At 38.6% G+C, this 22,848-nt stretch overlaps 1 protein-coding gene and 1 long non-coding RNA gene across 9 annotated transcripts in view; one reads left to right on the top strand and one right to left on the bottom strand.

The window, feature by feature from the left end:
- Positions 1-22,848, top strand: part of FBXO42 (F-box protein 42) — a 180,557-nt gene that overhangs the window by 144,266 nt on the left and 13,443 nt on the right. The gene's annotated exons all lie outside the window — the stretch shown is intronic.
- LOC143674858 (uncharacterized) overlaps positions 1-22,848 on the bottom strand; it is a 63,362-nt gene that overhangs the window by 6,033 nt on the left and 34,481 nt on the right. Inside the window, exon 2 of one of the 2 annotated variants that reach the window (XR_013171242.1) lies at positions 15,015-15,041. The exons of the other annotated variant lie outside the window; for it this stretch is intronic. This is a non-coding gene — a long non-coding RNA (uncharacterized LOC143674858). The remainder of the gene's footprint in view (positions 1-15,014; positions 15,042-22,848) is intronic. 2 annotated transcript variants of the gene reach the window in all.

Here is a 22,848-nt window from a genome sequence, read left to right on the forward strand (position 1 = left end):
ATTTCCCTGGAATTTTGAGTACATCTGTGATACCTAAGATTCGAAGGGGGAGTTTTGCAGCTCTGAAAGTCAGCATTGTAACATACAATAATAGTTAAAGTAGCGAAAAAGAGATCAGACTTCAATTAGAGATAAAAACAAAGCCGATCTGGTTGGAACTGAGGTAAATTAGAATACAGGGCAAAAGACGATAGTGTATATATGCTCTAGGACTTCACCTACTGTATGAGACCAAAGGCAGAGAGGTTTATTATGTCCAGAACCTGCATTTTCTGTAACACACAGTCTGAATCAACTTGTCTGGCTAGTTCATTTAAACAACCCAAACAACATGGAGACCAGGATGGGGATGAGACCTTGTAACTCTGTATAGTTTAATGTAATACCTGGAGACAAATCATACCAAGGTGGGCTAATAGTTAAAAAGTATTAGTAGAGTCCCTTGAGGGAGAAAAAATATGGAATTATTAACGTTTCCCATTAGGAAAACCCCTGGTGCTCTCTCACACATTAGGGACTCCCCCTAAAATTGGCCAAGCCCTTGGTTTTAGGCTTGCCCTTGTAAAACTTTTGTTTGTATAGTGGAGAAGCTAAGACTACTTATAATTATGTCTAAGAATTGCTTTCAGAAAACTTTAGTTGCTCAGATATGGCCTCTCTCTCTCTCTAAGCCCACCTCTGCAAGGAAAATCATTACCCTTCCCCCTACAGGTACATGTTATTCAGGGGTGAAAGTTTCCCTGACAAAGTGAGACATGACTCCAGGGATGAGCCTGACCCTGGCACCATGAGATCGATAATGCCTTCTGGACCAAAAGGGGAAAAAGAAAGGTAACAAAACAAGATATCAATGGCTAAGAGAGTTTTCAAATAGTCAAGAGGCTACTCTGGAGGCTTACTCTTATGCAAGCTTCAGCTAGATATTGCTGATGGCTACAATTTGCCAAACCTCAACCAACATCATGCCTATTAACCCTAAAGAACATCTGGGGCTCTAACTGAGACTCTATGAGAGTTTCATGTACTACGTTTACTTTCCAGAAATCTATTACCTCTGGAGGGTTCCTAGGCTAGATAAGTCCTGAAACCCAGAGGAGCCAGCCTTTCCAAAAATATCAACTAATTCCATCCCCCATCCTATATTATTGACACCCCTTTTCAACATGAAAAAGTTAAAAAGGGCCTAGCCCCCAGTACTACCTGATTGTAGTGTAAGGATATAAGTACACTGGATGAAGCTGAATGTGAGTATGAATGAGGGGAAGGGCTGGGGGAACATACGAAACCAGAAGGAAAGATGGAAGATAAAGACTGAGATGGTATAATTTAGGAATGCCTAGAGTGGTCAGTGATGGTGATTAAGTGTACAAATAAAAAAACATTTTTGAAAAAAAAAAAAGGTGGAGGGCCATGGCAAATTTCCTGGTAGAGTGGGAGAAGAATCAAAGGAGGAGTTTTAACAAAAGATAAGAATTAACAAATAAATGTGACTGCTGAATCAAAGAAATATTAATATTTCTTTTAGCTAGCCTCCAGTGTTTTAGAGCAGCTAGTAGGAAAAACCTGAAACCGTGGAATGGTAACCATACCAAACTATGAAATCTGTTCTGTAGCTGCTTGTTGGCATGTACTTTGAAAATTATTGCTTTTTCTTTCTGTATATATGTTATATTTCACAATAAAAAGTGTTTAAAAAAGCAACAAACTTTACTTCTTATAAGTCCTTAATTTCTAGTTCTAGATCTTTCTGTTTTCAGGATCATGGAGAAGTATTAGCAAGTCACTTATGTTGTAAATAAATCAGAGTAGTTTGCCTGAAAGCCAGTAGTTAGAAAAGTCCATTTTTTCCCTTTTATGTATTTTGCAGAGTGTAAGTTCAGTGACCTGGAGAGGATAACAGCCAGGAAATATTTGTGTGTTGAATTTTTTTTTTGCATGGGCAGGCACTGGAAATTGAACCCGGGTCTCTGGCATGGCAGGAGAAAGCTCTGCCTGCTGAGCCACTGTGGCCAGCCCTTAATTTTTTTTTTTTTCTTTTTTTTTTTTTGCATGAGTAGGCACCGGAAATCAAACCCGGGTCTCTGACATGGCAGGTGAGAATTCTGCCACTGAGCCACCATCACACCACCCCCACCCCCGCCCTTGAATTTTTTTAATAGTTCCTTTCAATACCCTCTAATCAAAGCATTTTCAAGGGATCCTTCTTTGAACCTTTATCCGTACTCTGCTATGGAACTGAAGGATTCCATATATTCATATACAGTATGTATGCACAGAAGAACGTCTGTATATATTCATTGTTAAGAAAAATCATTCAAACTTGGAAATAAGGCAAAAGGATATCTGCATGCCCTTTCTGTGTCATATTAGAGCATTATTAACAGGCTTACCCAAGGATTATTTTATTTTCTAGGACTTGGTTTTCCAAGTATACTCCCCAAACTATCAGCATTACCATGAAACTTGTTAGACACACTGATAAGTCCTTAAGCCCCACCCAGACCTACTAAATCAGGAACTCTAACATGGAGCACAGCAGTCTGTGTTTTCATATATCCCCCAGCTGCCTTTGATATAGCTAAAGTTTGAGAACTACTGCTTTTAGAAGAAGAGACTTTAAAAAAAAAAAAAACAACAACCTTACTATTTGCTATTATTTAGGGCTTAGGCTTTAGAAATTTCATGTTCACTTGTATGCCTGTAGAAGATCCAGATGATTCTGTAACCCAAAGACTATAGTTTTATTGTCCCTTGAATGATAACTAATTTTGTCGTTAACTTAGAAAACTTATTTTAATATGCCTTTATTCCTCCAGTTCTCCTTTGAACCAACTTTACTTCCTGCTTGTTTTTACCTTATTAGTGAGTTGAATACATCTTAATATATGTTCACTCTGTTCATGTATGAAACATTAATTTTTGAACTCTGTACTTTTTGACAAAGCAAACCAAAAATAGCCATTTTTCAAGGGTAAGGGAAGAGCTCACACTTTTTCTTTCAAAGATTCTGTATTGTTTGATTAATTTATTTAAAAGTATTTAAAATAATTTTGTTAGTTAAAATAAATTTAAAAATCATTAAAATAAATTTTAAAAAATTTTAAATTTCTCTCAAAGTTCTGGAATGTGCTGCCTGGAAAGTCTTAGTCGTGGGCAACAATCCTATTTGCTGAAACTGTAAGTGATAGTTAGAAAGTGGTGGGATTATAAACCTGCCTCTCATCTTGTGACATTTGGCTGTTGTTGCCTTGGCCACCTGTACTCAGAGCCAGCTGTATAGTACCTGGATCACAAATTGAAGGGACCAACAGCATTGTGAGCCCCGTAGAGCTCCTCTGGGAAGCCTGGAGACGTCTTTTTTAACATGAATGAACAAAAGTGAGCCAGGGACTCCTATATAAACCTTCAAAAAGAGGGAATTGACTCTTTTTTTATGTGACCCTTTAGATTGGACTCCTTGATGACTTAGAACATGGAATTTCCCCTTTTTTTTACCCGCTTGAGTTTTCAGGAAACACACAACACAGTGTTCTGGTCCGTAGTAAGCATTATATGCTACTTACCACTACTGTTATTCATCTACAAAATGGGACTCGTAAAAATACCTACATTGCAAGATTATGATTATTAAATGAGATAATGCATTTAAAACACCTAGCATTCACTGGTTTGCACACAGTAGGCACCCAAATGGTGACTACTGCTTATAACATCTTAATAAACTATTATTAACACATAATGATCATAGTCTGAAGGTGTAAATATGCTTTTTTAGAGTCATACATAAAATAATAGACATCCTCAGTTAAAACAGATGCTTGTTTTATCTTGTATCAAACAGTTGAGCTGTTTTTCACCTGGATTCTGTGTGAATGGAAACTATAATGTGGGAAAGTGCATAGAAACCAAACCAGAATTTGAAATTGCTTCACTGTTTTACCAGCTTCTTTGCAAAAGTAAACACTATTGCCTTGTAATTCTACCACTCTCTTTAAAAAACAAAACAAAACATTTTTTATTGTGAAATACAGCACGTATGCAGAAAAGTGATAAATTTCAAAGTACAGTTTAACAAGTAGTTATAGAGCAAATTTCAAAGTATAGTAGAAGTTACAGTTCCACAAAATTTCAGGTATTTCCTTCTAGCTGTTCTAATACAGTAGAAACTAAAAAGAAATATCCGTATAATGATTCAGTAGTGGTAATCATTTGTCAAATCCTAACTTCTCTTTTATAACTCCTCCCTCTTATTTGATCATTCCCTCAATCTTCAGGGATATTTGGGCAATGACCACTCTAACTTAATGTTGAAAAGGGTGTTGACATTATGTGGTATGGGGGTGCAACTGGTTGATGTTCTACTAGAAGCTGGCTGGTGATCTAGGTACTTTTAAGTTTCAGGGCTTACCTGGCATAAGAACAACCTGGAGGTTTCTGAAAAATAAACTTAAGTAGAGCTTTCGTTACCACTCTCTTTTTTTTTTTTTTAAACTTTTTATTGTATAGTGTAACATATATACAAAACAAATAAAGAAAGCAATAGTTTTCAAAGCATTCTTCAAAAATTGATTACAGGATAAATCCCAGAGTTTGTCATGGGCTGCAGTATGATCCTCTCCTATTTTTCCTTCTAGCTGCTCCAGAATATAGGAGGCTAGAGGGTTTAAATACTTTTTTTCATTACGGTCAACTTTTTTTTCCTTCATTTTTTGTGAATAATGATATATATACAAAAGAGCTATAAATTTCAAAGCACCACAATTAGTTGTAGAACATATTTCAGACTTTGACATGTTACAATTTCACAATTTTAAGTTTTTACTTTTAGCTGCTCTAAAATACTGGAAACTAAGAGATATCAATTTAATGATTCAGCATTCATATTCATTTACTAAGTCCTATCTTCTGTGTATAATTCCACCATCACTTTTGATCTTTCCATACCTCTCTTTGGGGTTGTTTGGGCTATGGCAATTCTAAATTTTTCACATTGGAAGGGTCTGTCACTAATATGGGGTAAGGAGATGGAACTATCTGACATTCTGGAGAGGCTAGGCTAGGTTTCAGGACTTATCTGGAGCAAGGACCCATCTGGAGGTTGTAGATTTCTGGAAAGTTACTCTAGTGCATGGAACCCTTGTGGAGTCTTATATATTGCTGTGGGTGTTCTTTAGGATTGGCTGGAATGGTCCTGGTTGGGGGTTGGCAGGTTATGGTGGGTAGCAAGGTCTACCTGAAGCTTGCATAAGAGCAAACTCCAGAGTAGCCTCTCGACTCTATTTGAACTCTCTCTGCCACTAATACTTTATTAATTACACTTCTTTTCCCTGTTTTGGTTAGGATGTAATTGTTGATCCAACAATGCCAGGTCTGGATTCATCCCTGGGAGTCACCTCCCACATCGCCAGGGAAACTTTCACCCTTGGATATCATGTCCCATGTAGGGAGGAGGGCAATGATTTCACTTGCAGAATTGTGTTTAGAGAGAGTTTAGCCACATCTGAGCAACAGAAGAGGTCTTCCAGAAGTAACTCTTAGGCATGCCTATAGATAGCCTAACCTTCTCCACTACCTGTATAAGCTTCACAAGAGTAAGCCTCATGATGAAGGGCATGGCCTATTGATTTAAGTATCCTTTAAGGTTGACACAGTATCAAGGGATTCCCTGACAGTAAGGTTTAATAGTTCCATAGTCTTTCTCCCCTCCTTCAGGGGACTTTGCCAGTACTTTTTGATTATCTGCTTAATATACTCTAGGATGTTTCCAGGCATTACAATAATCAATACAGGATTAAAGGACCTCTTTCTTATTCTGTACTTCCTTTGTTTCAGTTGATCAAATGAGCTATACAGATAGGTTGAGTTAGATTATGTACTACAGAAAATTTCGGTTCCAGGTCAAATAACCCTTTCTTCCATTGGTCTCAAATAGTATGTATGGTTCTAAAATATGAACACTGTCTTCCTTACCCCTATGTTCTGAATTACTTTAACCCCAACCAGTTCAACTTCCTTCTTATCTCTGAATATCAGATTATATATATATAAATCAGCCTCTCAGAATCCAGAATTAATAATCACCACTCTGGACTTAATGTGTCTGCTCTAAAAGTTTGCAATCTAGGCCCCTGTTTTCTTATAAGCATTTTCTAAAGGTGATCATACCATTGTTGTTGGTTTTTTTTGTTTCTGGCTTATTTTCTCACCAGATGTCCCACATGTTCATTCACATCGTTGCATGCCTCACAACATTGTTCCTTTTTGTAGCAGCACAACCTTTGTTCATAAGTATACATCATCGTTCGCCAGTCTACTTCTCTCTCAGTGCATCCTTCAGCCACCTGCGTTCATCGGGCATCATATAGAGGGCCCAAAGTCCACAGTCCATCAGCATTCTCAATTTTAGATAATTCCATTGTTCCCAAGAAACAGAAAACCAATAAACATGTCCTCGTCAAATAGGAAATCTAAACCTCCTCTTCTTAACTCTTGTCCCTCACCCCATTATTTACCTCTGCTGTTGCTATGGTAGTGCTGAATATAGCTTCTGAATAATATCCTTCTGAATATAGCTCATAGCATGCAATAGCAGTTTTCCCCCTGTACCCTGGACTTAAACACTCTCTCTATATAAGAATCATATCTTTGAAGTAATTCTTACGAGAACTCATTCATAATTCTAGTGTGAGTCGGTGGGACACGTAGGTCTATACAACCCCTTTCAGTCTTGTTCATCTTCAATATGGTAATATTACTTCTAGTCGCACTAGCGAATCACCTTCACTCCTGTCTATTCCCTTACATTGGAGTTCAACCTCATTAGCTAACGATTCACCCATCTCTAGCTTCTATGTATCTCTAAGTCCCCTATATTCTGTATTATAAGCCTCTGATTATACCTTTATGCTGGTCATAAAAGTAGAATCATACTGTATCTGTCCTTTTGTGTCTGGCTAACTTCACTCTGCATTATGTCCTCAAGGCTCATCCATCTTGTCATGTGTTTAGGATGTCATTTTGTCTTACTGCTGCATAATATTCCATTGTATGTATATACCACATTTTGTTGATCCACGTGTCTGTTGATGGGCATTTGTTTTGTTTCCATCTTTTGGCAGTTGTGATTAATGCTGCTATGAACATCGGTGTGCAAATGTCTGTTTGTGTTGCTGCTTTCAGCTTTTCTGGGTATATACCGAGTAGTGCTACTACTGGGTCATAGGGCAGTTTGGTATTTAGTTTTCTAAGGAACCGCCAAACGGTCTTCCATAGTGGCTGCACTATTATACTTTCCCACCGTCAGTGCATAAGTGTTCCAGTTTCTCCACATCCTCTCCAACATTTGTAGTTTCCTGTTTGTTTAATAACAGCTGTTCTTATAGGTGTGAGGTGGTATCTCATTGTAGTCTTGATCTGCATTTCCCTTATAGCCAGTGAAAATGAGTATCTCTTCATGTGTTTTTGAGCCATCTATATTTGCTCTTCAGAAAAATGCCTATTCATACCTTTAGCCCATTTTATAATTGGATTGTCTGTTCTTTTTTTTTGTTGTTGAGTTGTATGATTTCTTTGTATATACAGGAAATCAAACCTTTGTCTGATATGTGATTTCCAAATATTTTCTCCCATTGAGTTGGCTGCCTCTTCACCTTTTTGACAGAGACTTTTGAGGTACAGAAGCATTTGATTTTGAAGAGTTCCGATTTATCTATTTTTCCTTTTGTTGCTTGTGCTTAGGGAGTAAAGTTTAGGAAGCTACCTCCTATTACTAGGTCTTGAAGATGTTTCCCTACATTTTCTTCTAGAAGCTTTGGGGTGCTAGTTTTTATATTTAGGTGTATGATCCACTTTGAGTAAATTTTTGTGTAGGGTGTAAGATTAGGGTCTTATTTCTTTCTCTTGGCAATTGATATCCAGTTCTTCCATGCCCAATTATTGAAAAGACTATTTTGTCTCAGTTCAGAGGATTTGGGGGCCTTATCAAAAATCAATTGACTGTAGATTTGGTGGTCTATTTCTGCACTCTGGATTCGATTTCATTGGTTAGGACTTCTATCTTTGTGCCAGTACCATGCTGTTTTGACCACTGTGGCTTTATAATAGGTTTTAAAGTCAGGGAGTGTTAATCCTCCCACTTCGTTCTTCTTTTTTTAGGATGATTTTAGCTATTCAGGGTCTCTTTCTCTTCCACATGAATTTGGCAGTTAGCTTTTCCAAATCTTCAAAGTACGTTGTTGGAATTTTCATTGGTACTGTGTTGAATCTGTAGATCAATTTCGGTAGAATTGACATCTTAACTATATTTAGCCTGTCCATGAGTGGGGAATGTCTTTCTACCTATTTAGATCTCCTTTGATTTTTTGTATCAGTGTTATGTAGTTTTCTGTGTACAAGTCCTTTATGTCCCTAGTTAAGTTCATTCCTTAGTATTTGATTCTTTTAGTTGCTATTTTGAATGAAATTTTTCCTCAGCTGACTCCTCAGCTAGGTCATTGCCTGTGTATAGAAATATGACTGATTTTTGCACAGTAATTTTATATCCTTCCACCTTGCTGAATTTGTTTATTAGGTCAAGTAACTTTGCTATAGATTTCTCAGGATCTTCCAAGTATAGTATCATATCATCTGCAAGTAATGAGAGTTTGACTTCTTCCTTTCCAGTTTGAATGCCTTTTAATTCTTTGTCCTGCCTGATTGCTCTAGCTAGAATTTCTAGCACAATGTTGAATAATAGTGGTAACAGTGGGCATCCTTGTCTTGCACCTTATCTTAGGGGTAAGGCTTTCAGTCTTAGTTATGTAGAGTTCCTTTTTCCTCAGTTTTTTGGAAAAGTTTGAGCAGGATTGGTGTTAGTTCTTTTTGGAATGTTTGGTAAAATTACCCTGTGAAGCCATCTGGCCCTGGGCTTTTCTTTGTAGGAAAATTTTTGATGACTGATCGACTCTCTTTACTTGTGATTGGTTTGTTGAGGTCTTCTGTTTCTTCCTGAGTCACTGTAGTTTGTTTGTGTGTCTCCAGGAATTTGTCCATTTCATCTAAGTTGTCTAGTTTGTTGGTGTATAATTGTTCATAGTATCCTCTTACGACTTCTTTTATTTCTTCAGGGTCTGTGATAATGCACCCCTTCTCATTTCTGATTTTGTTTATTTGCATCCTCTTTCAATATCTTAAATATATCATACCACTGCCTTCTTGCCTCCAGAGTGTTAGTTGAGTAGTCTGAACTTAGTCTTGCTTGATTTCTCTTGTATGTAGTAGATGGTTTTTTTCTTGCCACTTTCAGAATTTTCTGCTTCTCTTCAACATTTGACAGACTGATTAGTATGTGCCTTGGGGAAGGCCTATCTGGATTTATTCTGTTTGGAGTTCTTTAGGCTTCTTTGACTTGTATATTTATTTCCTTTATGAGGGTTGGGAAGTTTTCCCCCTTTATAACCTGAACTACTGTTCCTACCCCTTTACTCCTCCCTTCTCCTTCTGGGACACCAATGATTCTTATATTTGTGCACTTTGTTTTATCTATCATTTCCCTGAGTTCCCATTCAATTTTTTCCATCTTTTTTTCCATTTGCTATTTTGAGTCTTCAAAGTCACTTATCCTGTCCTCTGTATCACTTATTCTTTATTCTGTCTCTTCAAATTTTGTGTTGTGTGCCTCTAGTATGTTTTTTATTTGGTCAACAGTGTCTTTAATCTCGGTGATTTCAGCTATTTTTCTGTTTATTCTTTCGAATTCCTCTTTGTTCTCTTCTACTGTTTCTTAATCTTCTTTATGTCATTTGCTATCCCACTTGGCTTTATAAGTAGAGTTGTATGAACATCTTTGATTAGTTGTTCCAATGTCTGTGTCTCCTCTTGTATTTTAATTTAGTCATTAGGCAGGACTATATCTGTCTGTACTGAGATATGCTTAGTGATCTTCTGTTGTCTTCGTTGCATGTAAATATCTTAATTGATTTACTTTGCGAGTTGACTTCTTTCAGTAGTCTAAGGCCTTGTGTTTGTGGTTGTACAGCAAAGAGCACGGCACTGGGTGGAGCACTCAGTACGGTGATTTGTTTCAGGGCAGGTGTGAGCGCACGTTGGGAATGTTAAGCTGTTTCTTGTAAACATTGGTGCCCAGCAGCCAGGGAGGGTGTAGCTGTGTCGGTGCACCAGTCTGCGGGCGTAACCCTTGTATGCACTGGTCTAAGGCATGGGGCCCATTGTTTGCATGCGTAGAGCTGTGGCAGCAGGTCGGCATAACACCTTTGTGGATTGAGGGCAGATGTGACCCACTGTACAAGTCAGCAGTCTCTCAGAGCTGGGAAGTGAGGGTGAGGGCTATGCACATGCTCTGTTCTAAGACTGCTGTAAAGTGCGATTCCCAGAGCTGAATGACGTGATTGGGGACCCGTGCATGTGCCTGGGCCTGGGACTGCTGTAAACAGACGTTCTGAGCTCAGGGAGGGCAGGGTGAGGCAGTGTGACATTATGGGTGGGGGGTGGGGGTAGCCTAGATATGGAGGTTAGTGTCTGCAACCGTTGTGCACCAGCAGCAGCCTGCAGGGAACAGGGAGGGGGAGGTAGTGCTTGAGAGGGGTGCAGGAGAGGTGGGTTGGGCTGCACTTGGGGTAGAGGTGTGGGGCAGGTATATGCACTGGGGGCTGGTGGGGTGGGGATGACTGGAGCTCAGTGAATGGGAGCCGGTAACAGAATTCACTTGTGGGGTGTGGGGTGAGTCGCCTCACGGGCTGCACTGGTGAAGGTAGCATGCCCAAGGAACATGGCCTGGCTTACTTTCTAGTCCTGTGTTCCTGTCCATGCACTCCTGCAGGCTCTGTGCCTCCATTCCAGGCTCCAGCTTTCTGCCTTTCAATTCCTCAGCCTCTGCAACCAGGGCTGCCACATGTGGTGCAGAAGGCTCTCCCAGGTCAGCCACATTCCCAAATTGCTGCCTCAGTCTCCCTCCTGTCTCTTCTCTAAGTTTTCCATGGAACAGGGCTAATCTCTCGCTACTCTAGTTGGCCATCTTCCCTGAAGTCCCTGCAGCCTCTTTAACCACTGTCTTTTGAGTGTGAAAATTTATTCTGATTTCATAGAAACCTTGGGAAACATCTAGCAATTTTAAGAAGTGTTAATTCTGTTGTGTGGGGTGCCTATGTGTTTATGCAGTTTCCCACAGATGCCTTTCTCATGTGTGTGTGTGAATCCCTTTGCTTTTATTTATTTGTTTGTTTGTTTGTTTTTATTGAGATATCTTCACACACATAGAAGCCATCCATAGTATATAATCAGTGGCTCAGAATATCGTCACGTAGTGTATTCATCACCATGATCATTTTTAGAACATTTGCATCACTCCAGAAAAGAAATAAAAACAAAAAAGAAAAAGTCACACATCCCATAACTTTATCCCTTACCCTATTATTTATTTTTTATCCTTAGTTTTTTACTGATCTGTCCATGCCCTGGATAAAAGGAGCATCAGACATAAGGTTTTCACAATCACACAATCACTTTGTAAAAGCTATATAGTCATTATAATTATCTTCAAGAATTAAGGCTACTGGAATACAGCTCAACAGTTTCAGGTACTCCCCTCTAGCCACTCCAATACACCATAAACTAAAAAGTGGTATCTATATAATGTGTAGAAATGACCTCCAGGATAACCTCTCAACTCTGTTTGAGATCTCTCAGCCACTGAAACTTCGTCTTATTTCTGTCTTCCCTCTTTTAGTCAAGAAGGCTTTCTCAATCCTATGATACCAGGTCCCAGCAAATCCTGGGAGTCCTGTCCCACATTGCCAGGGAGATTTACATCCCTGGGAGTCATGTCCCATGTACAGGGAAGGGCAGAGAGTTCATCTACCACATTGGCTTAGAGAGAGAGGCCCATCTGGAAAAGAGAGGTTCTTTGGGAGTGGCTCTTAAGCATAAGTATAAGTGGGATTAGCTTCTCATTTGCAGGAAGAAGTTTCATAGGGGCAGAACTCAAGATCAAGGGCTCAGCCTATTGAATTGGTTGTCACACTGCTTGGGAGAATATTAGGAATTCCCTGGATGGGGAAGTTTAATATTTCCTTCTTTCTCCCCAGTCCCCCAAGGGGACTTTGCAAATACTTTTTTATTCTCTACCCAAATTACTCTGGAATATATTAGGGCATCACGCTAACCTGAACAAACCAACATGATCTCACACCCTATTCGAGATTCCGTGTAGTTATGGTTTTCGAATAAACTAACCATACAAGTTAAATTAGATAATGTGCTGCCCAAAATATAAACTTTGCACCAAATAAACAACAGTTGCCTTTTTGAGTTTTGTCCTGTTTTGAAATTTGCCCCATTGAGCATATCTGCTGTGTGATTAGGAAGCCTTGATGTGTTTGGGGAACGATGCCTGTGAGGATAACCATTGGTTTGGGAGAATACACTTGTGTGACAAGCATGAGGTCACCATATTTGCTTCCATGGTGCTTGATGAGAATCTACATAGTTGTGGCGCCCTTCTTCTCCCTTCCCTTTTCTGATGGAACAATACTTACATGGCATTCAGAGGCCCTGTGACCTTGATATTTTGAAGGCAGACCAAGGTAAATCCTAATAAATTATAAGTCCTCTTTCTTAAGGGGACTTGGAATAGTATTTATCTTATCGTACGTCACCATGCTGATGTTATGCCTTTTAAACATGAAGGGTCTGCTGTTGCCAGGCCCATATTGTGCAGGATTTCCAGTCAGTCAGTCACTGTGTGTGTGTGTGTGTGTGTGTGTGTGTGTGTGCGTGTGTGTGTGTGTGTTAATTAAAACAACTATGGGTACCATGTGTATGGAGTGAATTACATGTACAGAGGTGTAATTCTTTAAAGTCAGATCCTGACATTTTAGTTAGGGCTAATCCATATGCAAGTCTAATAATGTATAGTTGTGTATTTTTAATAAAGTTCATAGACACTTTACTTAAATAGCTTGCTTTCCACAGAAGTTTAAAACAATGAATACAGGCTTGCAATTTGAACATGTTTTCTATTTTTCTCATAAACTTAGTAAAGACTTGGTGTTTGCTTTACAGAATGCTTCTTGGCCAAAGAGAATTCTTATTTCTCTTTGGTATAGAAATTACCAAATTCATTGACTCCCTGCAGTCTCTGAACCTACCATATATTTAGTTCATTTTATTTAACAGTATCCTTTTTGCAGTAAATATGCCTTAAAGTCAGGTAGTGTGAGACCTCCGGCTTCATTTTTCTTTCTCAGGATATTTTTAGCTATTCAGGGCACCCTGCCGCTCCAGATAAATTTGGTTATTGGTTTTTCTATTTCTGAAAAGTAAGTTTTTGGGATTTTAATTGGCATTGCATTGAATCTGTAAATCAATTTAGGTAGATTGACATCTTAACTATATTTAGTCTTCCAATCCATGAACACAGTATGCCCTTCCATTTATTTAGGTCTTCTGTGATTTCTTTTAGCAATTTCTTGTAGTTTTCTTTGTATAGGTCTTTTGTTTCCTTAGCTAAATTTATTCCTAAATATTTGATTATTTTGGTTGCAATTGTAAATGGATTTTTTTTCTTGATTTTCCCCTCAGATTGTTCTTTACTATTGTATAGAAACACTATATATTTTTAAGTGTTTATCTCATAACCTGCCACTTTGCTAGTACTCATTTATTAGCTTTAGTAGTTTGCTGTGGGTTTTTTGAGGTTTTCAACATATAGTAACATTTCGTCTACAAACAGGGAGGGTTTTACTTCTTCCTTTACAATTTTGATGCTTTGTATTTCTTTTTCTTGTCTAATTGTTCTGGCTAGAACTTCCAACACAATGTTGAATAACAGTGGTGATAGTGGACATCCTTGTCTTGTTCCTGATCTTAGGGGGAAAGTTTTCAGTTTTTCCCCACTGAGGATGATATTAGCTGTGCGTTTTTCATATATTCCCTTTATCATATTGAGGAAGTTCCCTTGTATTCCTATCCTTTGAAGTGTTTTCAACAAGAAAGGATGTTGAATTTTGTCAAATGCCTTTTCTGCATGAATCGAGATGATCATGTGGTTTTTCTGCTTTAATTTGTTTGATGTGGTGTATTACATTGATCGATTTTCTTATGTTGAACCATCCTTGCATACCTGGGATGAGTCCTACTTGGACATGGTGTATAACTCTTTTAATGTGTTGCTGGATTCTATTTGCAAGAATTTTGTTGAGGACTTTTGCATCTATATTTATTAGAGAGATTGATCTGTAGTTTTCTTTTCTTGTAGTATCTTTGTCTGAGGTGATGTTTGCTTCATAGAATGAATTAGGTAGCCTTCCCTCCTCTTCAATTTTTTTGAAGAGTTTGAGCAGGATTGGTGCTAATTCCTTCTTGAATGTTTGGTAGAATTCATATGTGAAGCCATCTGGTCCTGGAATTTTCTTTTGGGGGGAGCTTCTTAATGACTAATTCAATTTCTGGTTATTGGTTTGTCGAGGTCACCTATTTCATCTCAAGTAAATGTTGGTTGTTCATGCCTTTCTAGGAAGCTGTGCATTTCATCTCTATTGTCTAGTTTATTAGCATAAAGTTGTTCATAGTGTCCTCTCATTACCTCCTTTATTTCTGCAGGGTCAATGGTTATATCTCCTCTTCCATTTCTGATTTTATTTATTTGCATCCTCTCTCTTCCTCTTTTTGTCAACCTCGCTAAGGGTCCATCAATATTATTGATTTTCTCATAGAACCAACTCCAGGTTTTGTTGATTTTCTCGATTGTTTTCATGTTCTCAGTTTTATTTATTTATGCTCTGATCAGGAGGCTTACTCTTGTGAAGTTTATGTAGGTAGGGGAGAAGCTTAGACTACCTATAGGCATGCCTAAAAGTTACTTCTGGAGGACCTCTTTTGTTGCTCAAATGTTGCCTCAGTTTCTCTAAGCCCAACTCTGCAAGCGAGATCATTGCCCTCCCCCCTACATGGGACATGACATCCAGGGGTGAAAGTCTCCCTTGCGATGTGGGAGAGGACTCCAAGGGTTGAATCCAGACCTGGTGATATGGGATCATCAATTCCATCTGACCAAAAGGGAGAAAAGAAGTGTAATTAATAAAGTATCAGTGGCAGAATTCAAATAGAGTTGGGAGACTAACCTGGAGCTTGCTGTTACGCAAGCTTCAGGTAGACCTTACTACCTATCATAACCTGCTAACCCCCAACCAGGACCATCCCAGCCAATCCTAAAAAACACCTAGGGCAATATATAAGATTCCATGCACTAGAGTAACTTTCCAGAAACCTATGACCTCCAGATGCGTTCCTGGTCCAGAGAAGTCCTGAAACCTAACCCAGCCTCTCCAGAACATCAGATAGTTCCATCTCCCCCTACCCCATATTAGTGACATACCCTTCCAATGTAAACACCATGGCCCAAACACCCCTAAAGAGCGGGATGGAAAGATCAAAGGTGATGGTGGAGTTATGCACAGAAGATAGGACTTAACAAATGAATATGAATGCTGAATCATTAAATTGATATCTCTTTTAGTCTCCAGTATTTTAGAGCAGGTAGAAGTAAAAACTTAAAATTGTGGAATTGTTACCCATGTCAAAGTCTGAGATATGTTCTACATCTAATTGTGGTGCTGTGCTTTGAAATTTATAGCTTTTTTGTGTATATATTTTTCACAAAAAAAAAAAAAAAGAAGGGAAAAAAAGTCTATTGTGATTGTAAAAAAATGTTTAGGCCCTCTAGCTTCCTTTATTCTGGAGCAGCTAGAAAGAAAAATATAAGAGGATCGTATGGTAGCCCATGACAAACTCTAGCATCTGTCTTGTAACTACTTGTTGAAGAGTGCTTGAAAACTATTGGTTTTTTATTTCTTTGCTTTGTATATATGTTATACTAAACAATAAAAAAAACTATAAATAAATCAAACCAGATGTTCTAATTGGGTAATATTCTGAATGTGTTTTGATGGTGCCTTTCCTCTTGTTTGATCATATGTATCATTATGTTTTATAAATATTTTCCTTAACTCTATGAACATGTTCCCAAATAAGAAATATATATTCTTACACTACTTTTAACTTCCTTAAACCCAGCGCTGATAAGTATGGGTTTACCTGTCCTCGTAAAATATTAATCAATTTATTTCAAAAGATATTACAGGAAACACATAGTAAATAAATAAGAGCAAACTACGACTAATCTTATCATGTTAACCACTGCTTTTTGTCTCCATATCACATGCCATGTGATTTGGCACAGTTTCCCTTTTATGTCTTCTTACTGTCAGTTTTATTTCTGTTGTGAAGATGTTTCCTCTTTCTTGAGCTTAATAGTTACTTCTCCCAGAGTACTCTAGTATTTAACCATATTCTAGTAGTTAAATATGTCCACCAGCTGAATTCTGTCCTCATAAATTTTGTTCCATGTAAACGGGAGTACTGTCTGATACCTATGACTAATCGAATTGGTATTACCTTCCATATTACTTTGCCTTAGCTATAATAATAACTATACCAGGCACTGTTCTAAATACATTCCATGAATTAAAGCATTTAATCCTCAAACCACCCTATGAGGTCAATGCTGTTGTTATTCTACTTTACACATAAGGAAACTGAGGCAGGGAGAGGTTTGATAACTGGCCTGAGTTTCACAGCTGCTTAATTGGTAGGGCTGGGATCTGATGCAGGCAGACTTGCCCAGACCCCATGCTCTTAATAATAGTTCCTTTATGTTAAATCCTTGAAGGTAATCGTGTTTGGGAATTTAGAATTTTTCATATTTTAGAATGAGAATAGGATGCATATGTCTTTATAGTTCCTCTGGTGGAGTCTGGGGTAGCACCTTGTAATCAAACTTACTAATATTTCTATCAAACATACAAGTATTCACACCAAGTTGGTTAAATAAGGACTTCAAATTCCCTCATATCATTTCAGGTCAGATTTGGTTGCCAAGTGAGTTCTGAAAAAATTAGGTTTTCAAAGCTTTGAGAATTTTTAACTTTTGAATAAGGGGTTGCGGATCTGTACTATAAATAGCCTCTCACACAGGCCTTCATCAAATGGAATGAGTTTGGGAGAGTAGTAGGAGAAGAGGTATGTTGAATTCGTATTTCTCATTTTTAAAAACAGAAGTAGCTTTGCTTTTCTCCAATCACAATGAGCACTTATCACTTTTTGCAAAGATCACCCAACAAAGTTTTTTTAAAAGAAGAGAAGAGATGGCTCAGTGGCAGAGTTCTCACCTACCATGCTGGAGACCTGGGTTTGATTCCCAGAGTCTGCCCATGCCAAAAGAAAAAGAGAGAGAAGAAAAAATAATCTGAAAATTTAACATTCAGAGAGATCAGTTAACTGATCAGATAACCATATGAACACATATGGGAAAATAAGTTATTTTAAGTAACTCAATTTCAGATCTCTGCCACTTACTGGAATTGTGACCGTGGACAAATTAATGTAGCCACTCTGTGCCTACTTCCTTATTCTTAAAATGGAGATTATAATAGTACTTTCTTTCTAGGATTTGGGGAAGGATTAAGTGAATTAATACACACAAAGCAGTTAAGACAGTGTCAAGAACCTACTGCCCATCTTTATTTTTAGCTGTTGTTATTGCATGTTTTGTCACTTAGTGCTTCAGTTTTCATTTGATAAATGCATAGACATTGTTCCAAAACAATAAATATAAAAGCATATAATTTTTGGTGGCCAAGATGGCAGTTTAGCAATGTGCACGTTTTAGTTCATCCTCCAGAACAACTACTAAATAACCAGAAACAGTATAGAACAGCTCCCGGAGACACGTCAGTGACTAGACACACAGCGTACCCCAATCTGGACCAGCTGAACTGGTTGCAAGCCTTCTCAGAACCGTGAGTTCCCCAAGCCGCCACGGCCGCCACCCCTCCCCCACAGGCTGCTTCCCAGAGGGGAAAGGAAACAGACTTTACTAGCAGCAGGGGCTGAGCCCAACCAAACGCCAATTGTAGAATTAATTCACAAATTCTGACTACTAAAAATAGGCCCCCAGCTCAGGTGAACCTGGTCAAAGCAGAGGTCACTCATTGGGCTAACGGAAAAAGAGGCAAGGGGAGGAAACGGAGGTTTTTGTGGCTGTGTTTCTATGGAGGCTTGGCTGCCTCTGGATTCAGCAGCAGGACTTCTCGGGCTGCAACTGCCCCAGGCATAGGCAGAAACAGGCTGCATTCAGGGCTTGTCTCCCACCTGTGCCTTCCCCAGGAGAGGGGTGAAGCCCAACTCAGGTGGAATCCCTCCCTCAAGGAATTCAGACACCAGGGCTTGGCAATTTGAAGCCATTAAAACCAGCCTACAACCTCTCCTCTGTCTCCACCATGCCCCCAGCGGGGAGAGTCTGCCTTGGCAATTTGAAGCCATTAAAACCAGCCTACAACCTCTCCTCTGTCTCCACCATGCCCCCAGCGGGGAGAGTCTGCCAAAGCTAAAGGTGCCGCAAAGCTAAAGGTGGGGCCTGCAGGCAGACAAGTGCCACATACTGGGCAGGATAAGAAAAACAGAGCCCAGAGACTTCACAGGAAAGTCTTTTAACCTGCTGGGTCTCACCCTCAGGGAAAGCTGATGCAGGTGACTCCTTCCCCCTGATAGAAGGCCAGTTTAGTCTGGGAAAATTCAGCTGGAGTCTATAATACCTACATAGACCCTTCTAAGGGTGGGGGGAAAAGGCACCATACAAGCACGGCAAGAAACAAGAAAATAACTGAAAAATCATCTTCTGTTAAACAAAACCTAAGCTAGAGGTCCAGAAAAAGCTGAACTTGATGTCAAAGAACAGATAGACAACAAATTCATCCAGCAAGAAAACCCTAGGTAAGAGAAGTGAAAGCAATCTCCAGAGTAAACTAATTAAGGTAATTAAATGTCTAGACTCCAGCAAAAAATAACAAATCACACCAGGAAAATTGAAGATATGGCCCAGTCAAAGGAACAAACCAATAGTTATGAGATACAACAGCTGAAACAATTAATTCAGAATATACAAACAGACATGGAAAACCTCATTAAAAACCAAATCAATGAATTGAGGGAGGATATGAAGAAGGCAAGGAATGAATAAAAAGAAGTGGAAAGTCTGAAAAAACAAATCACAGAACTTATGGGAATGAAGGCACAGTAGAAGAGATGAAAAAAACAATGGGAACCTACAATGGTAGATTTCAAGAGACAGAGGATTAGTGAACTGGAGGATGGAACATCTGAAATCCAACAAGAAACGGAAACTATAGGGAAAAAAATGGAAAAATATGAGCAGGGACTCAGGGAATTGAATGATAATATGAAGCGCACGAACATATGTGTTGTGGGTGTCCCAGAAGGAGAATAGAAGGGAAACGGAGTAGAAAAACTAATGGAAGAAATTATCACTGAAAGTTTCCCAACTCTTATGAAAGACCTAAAATTACAGATCCAAGAAGTGCAGCATACCCCAAAGAGAATAGATCCAAATAGGCGTTCTCCAAGACACTTACTAATCAGAATGTCAGAGGTCAAAGAGAAAGAGAGGATCTTGAAAGCAGCAAGAGAAAAGCAATCGGTCACATACAAGGGAAACCCAATAAGACTATATGTAGATTTCTCAGCAGAAACCATGGAGGTGAGAAGACAGTGGGATAATATATTTAAATTACTAAAAGAGAAAAACTGCCAGCCAAGAATTCTATACCCAGCAAAATTGTCCTTCAGAAATGAGGGAGAAATTAAAACATTTTCAGACAAAAAAACACTGAGAGAATTTGTGACCAAGAGACCAGTACTGTAAGAAATACTAGAGGGGGCACTAGAGGCAGATATGAAAACACATTAGAAAGAGGTGTGGAGAAGAGTGTAGAAAGAAGGAAAATTAGATATGACATATTAAATCCAAAAGGCAAAATGGTAGAAGAAAGTACTACCCATACAGTAATAACACTAAATGTTAATGGATTGAACTCCCCAATCAAAAGACATAGCCTGGCAGAATGGATTAAAAAACAGGATCCTTCTATATGCTGTCTACAGGAAACACATCTTAGACCCAAAGATAAACATATGTTGAAAGTGACGGTTGGGAAAAGATATTTCATGCAAATAACAACCAGAAAAGAGCAGGAGTAGCTATACTAATATCCAACAAATTAGACTTCAAATGTAAAACAGTTAAAAGAGACAAAGAAGGATACTATGTACTAATAAAAGGAACAATTCAGCATGAAGACATAACAATCATAAATATTTATGCACCGAACCAGAATGCTCCAAAATACATGAGGCAAACACTGCAAACCCTGAAAAGGGAAATAGACACATCTACCATAATAGTTGGAGACTTCAATTCCCCACTGTCATCAATGGACAGAACATCTAGACAGAGGATCAATAAAGAAACAGAGAATTTGAATAATACAATGAATGAGCTAGACTTAACAGACATTTATAGGACATTATACCCCACAACAGCAGGATACACCTTTTTCTCAAGTGCTCATGGATCATTCTCAAAGATAAATCATATGCTGGGTCACAAAGCAAGTCTCAACAAGTTTAAAAAGATTGAAATCATACAAAACACTTTCTCAGATCATAAAGGAATGAAGTTGGAAATCAATAATAGGCAGAGTGCCAGAAAATTCACAAACATGTGGAGGCTCAACAACACACTCTTGAACAACCAGTGGGTCAAGGAAGAAATTACAAGAGAAATCAGTAAATATCTCGAGGCAAATGAAAATGAAAACACAATATATCAAAACTTATGGGACGCAGCAAAGGTAGTGCTAAGAGGGAAATTTATTGCCCTAAATGCCTATATCAAAAAAGAAGAAAAGGCAAAAATGCAGGAATTAACTGTCCACTTGGAAGAACTGGAGAAAGAACAGCAAACTAATCCCAAAGCAAGCAAAAGGAAAGAAATAACAAAGATTAGAGCAGAAATAAATGAAATCGAAAACATGAAAACAATAGAGAAAATCAGTAAGACCAGAAGTTAGTTCTATGAGAAAATCAATAAGATTGATGGGCCCTTAGCCCAATAAGATTGACAAAAAGAAGAAGAGAGAGGATGCAAATAAATAAAGATCAGAAATGGAAGAGGAGACATAAAAAACCTCACAGAAATAAAGGAGGTAATAACAGGATACTATGAACAACTTTACGCTAATAAATACAACAATTTAGATGAAATGGATGGGTTCCTGGAAAGACATGAACAACCAACTTTGACTCAAGAAGACATAGATGACCTCAACAAACCAATCACAAGTAAAGAAATTGAATTAGTCATTCAAAAGCTTCCTAAAAAGAAAAGTCCAGGACCAGACGGCTTCACATGTGAATTCTACCAAACATTCCATAAAGAATTAGTACCAATCCTGCTCAGACTCTTCAAAAAAATTGAAGAGGAGGGAAAACTACCTAATTCATTCTATGAAGCAAACATCACCCCCATACCAAAACCAGACAAAGATATTACAAAAAAAGAAAACTACAGACCAATCTCTCTAATGAATATAGATGCAAAAATCCTCAACAAAATTCTAGCAAATCGAATCCAGCAACACATTAAAAGAATTATACGTCATGACCAAGTAGGATTCATCCCAGGTATGCAAGGATGGTTCAACATAAGAAAATCAATTAATGTAATACACTATATTGTCCGCGACTTCTCGCTCAGCGTCTGGTCCCCGGCCGGCGGAGGGAACAGGAGGGAGAGAGAGACAGACGCAGACAAATCCGCGCTGGTGAGAAACACAGATCCAAGACACGCAGCAGTTGTAAGCACAGACCTTTACTGGAGTTAAGCTTGCATTCTCTGTTACAGGTTCCGCGCGGGACAAGATGCCCCGCGGGGGAGCAACCTCTATGCGGCCGTCAGGCACGGCTCCCTGTGGGTCGTCTCCGCCCACCCCGTCCGGGTAACCTCTTATATACTGTGCCCAAACCCAATAGGTTAGTGCCACGTATACAGAGGTGATTGGAAGATAGGGTTGGTGGGCGTGTGCGTCATTTGCAAAAGCAGGATGTGAGCGCCATCTTAGCTCACTCGATGGGCGGGGGGAACTCTAGAGCAGGCTGCAGCGTGTCCACTAGGCCAAACCCGGAAAGCGGCTCTCTACACTATATCAACAAATCAAAGCAGAAAAATCACATGATCATCTCGATTGATGCAGAAAAGGCATTTGACAAAATTCAACATCCTTCCCTGTTGAAAACACTTCAAAGGATAGGAATACAAGGGAACTTCCTTAAAATGATAAAGGGAATATATGAAAAACCCACAGCTAATATCATCCTCAATGGGGAAAAATTGAAAACTTTCCCCGTAAGATCAGGAAGAAGACAAGGATGTCCACTATCACCACTGTTATTCAGCATTTTGTTGGAAGTTCTAACCAGAGCAATTAGACAAGAAAAGAAATACAAGGCATCAAAATTGGAAAGGAAGAAGTAAAACTATCACTGTTTGCAGATGATATGATACTATATGTCGAAAACCCTGAAAAATCCACAGCAAAACTACTTGAGTACAGCAAAGTGGCAAGTTACAAGATCAACATTCAAAAATCTGTAGTGTTTCTATACACTAGTAATGAACAATATGAGGGGGAAATCAAGAAACAAATTCCATTTACAATTACAACTAAAAGAATAAAATACTTACGAATAAATTTAATTAACGAGACAAAAGACCTATACAAAGAAAACTATGAGAAACTGTTAAAAGAAATCACAGAAGACCTAAATAGATGGAAGGGCATACCGTGTTCATGGTTTGGAAGACTAAATATAGTTAAGATGTCAATTCTACCTAAATTGATTTACAGAGTCAATGCAATACCAATCAAAATCCCAACA

The sequence above is a fragment of the Tamandua tetradactyla genome, chromosome 2 (assembly GCF_023851605.1).
Source record: "Tamandua tetradactyla isolate mTamTet1 chromosome 2, mTamTet1.pri, whole genome shotgun sequence".
Taxonomy (NCBI): Eukaryota; Metazoa; Chordata; class Mammalia; order Pilosa; family Myrmecophagidae; genus Tamandua; species Tamandua tetradactyla.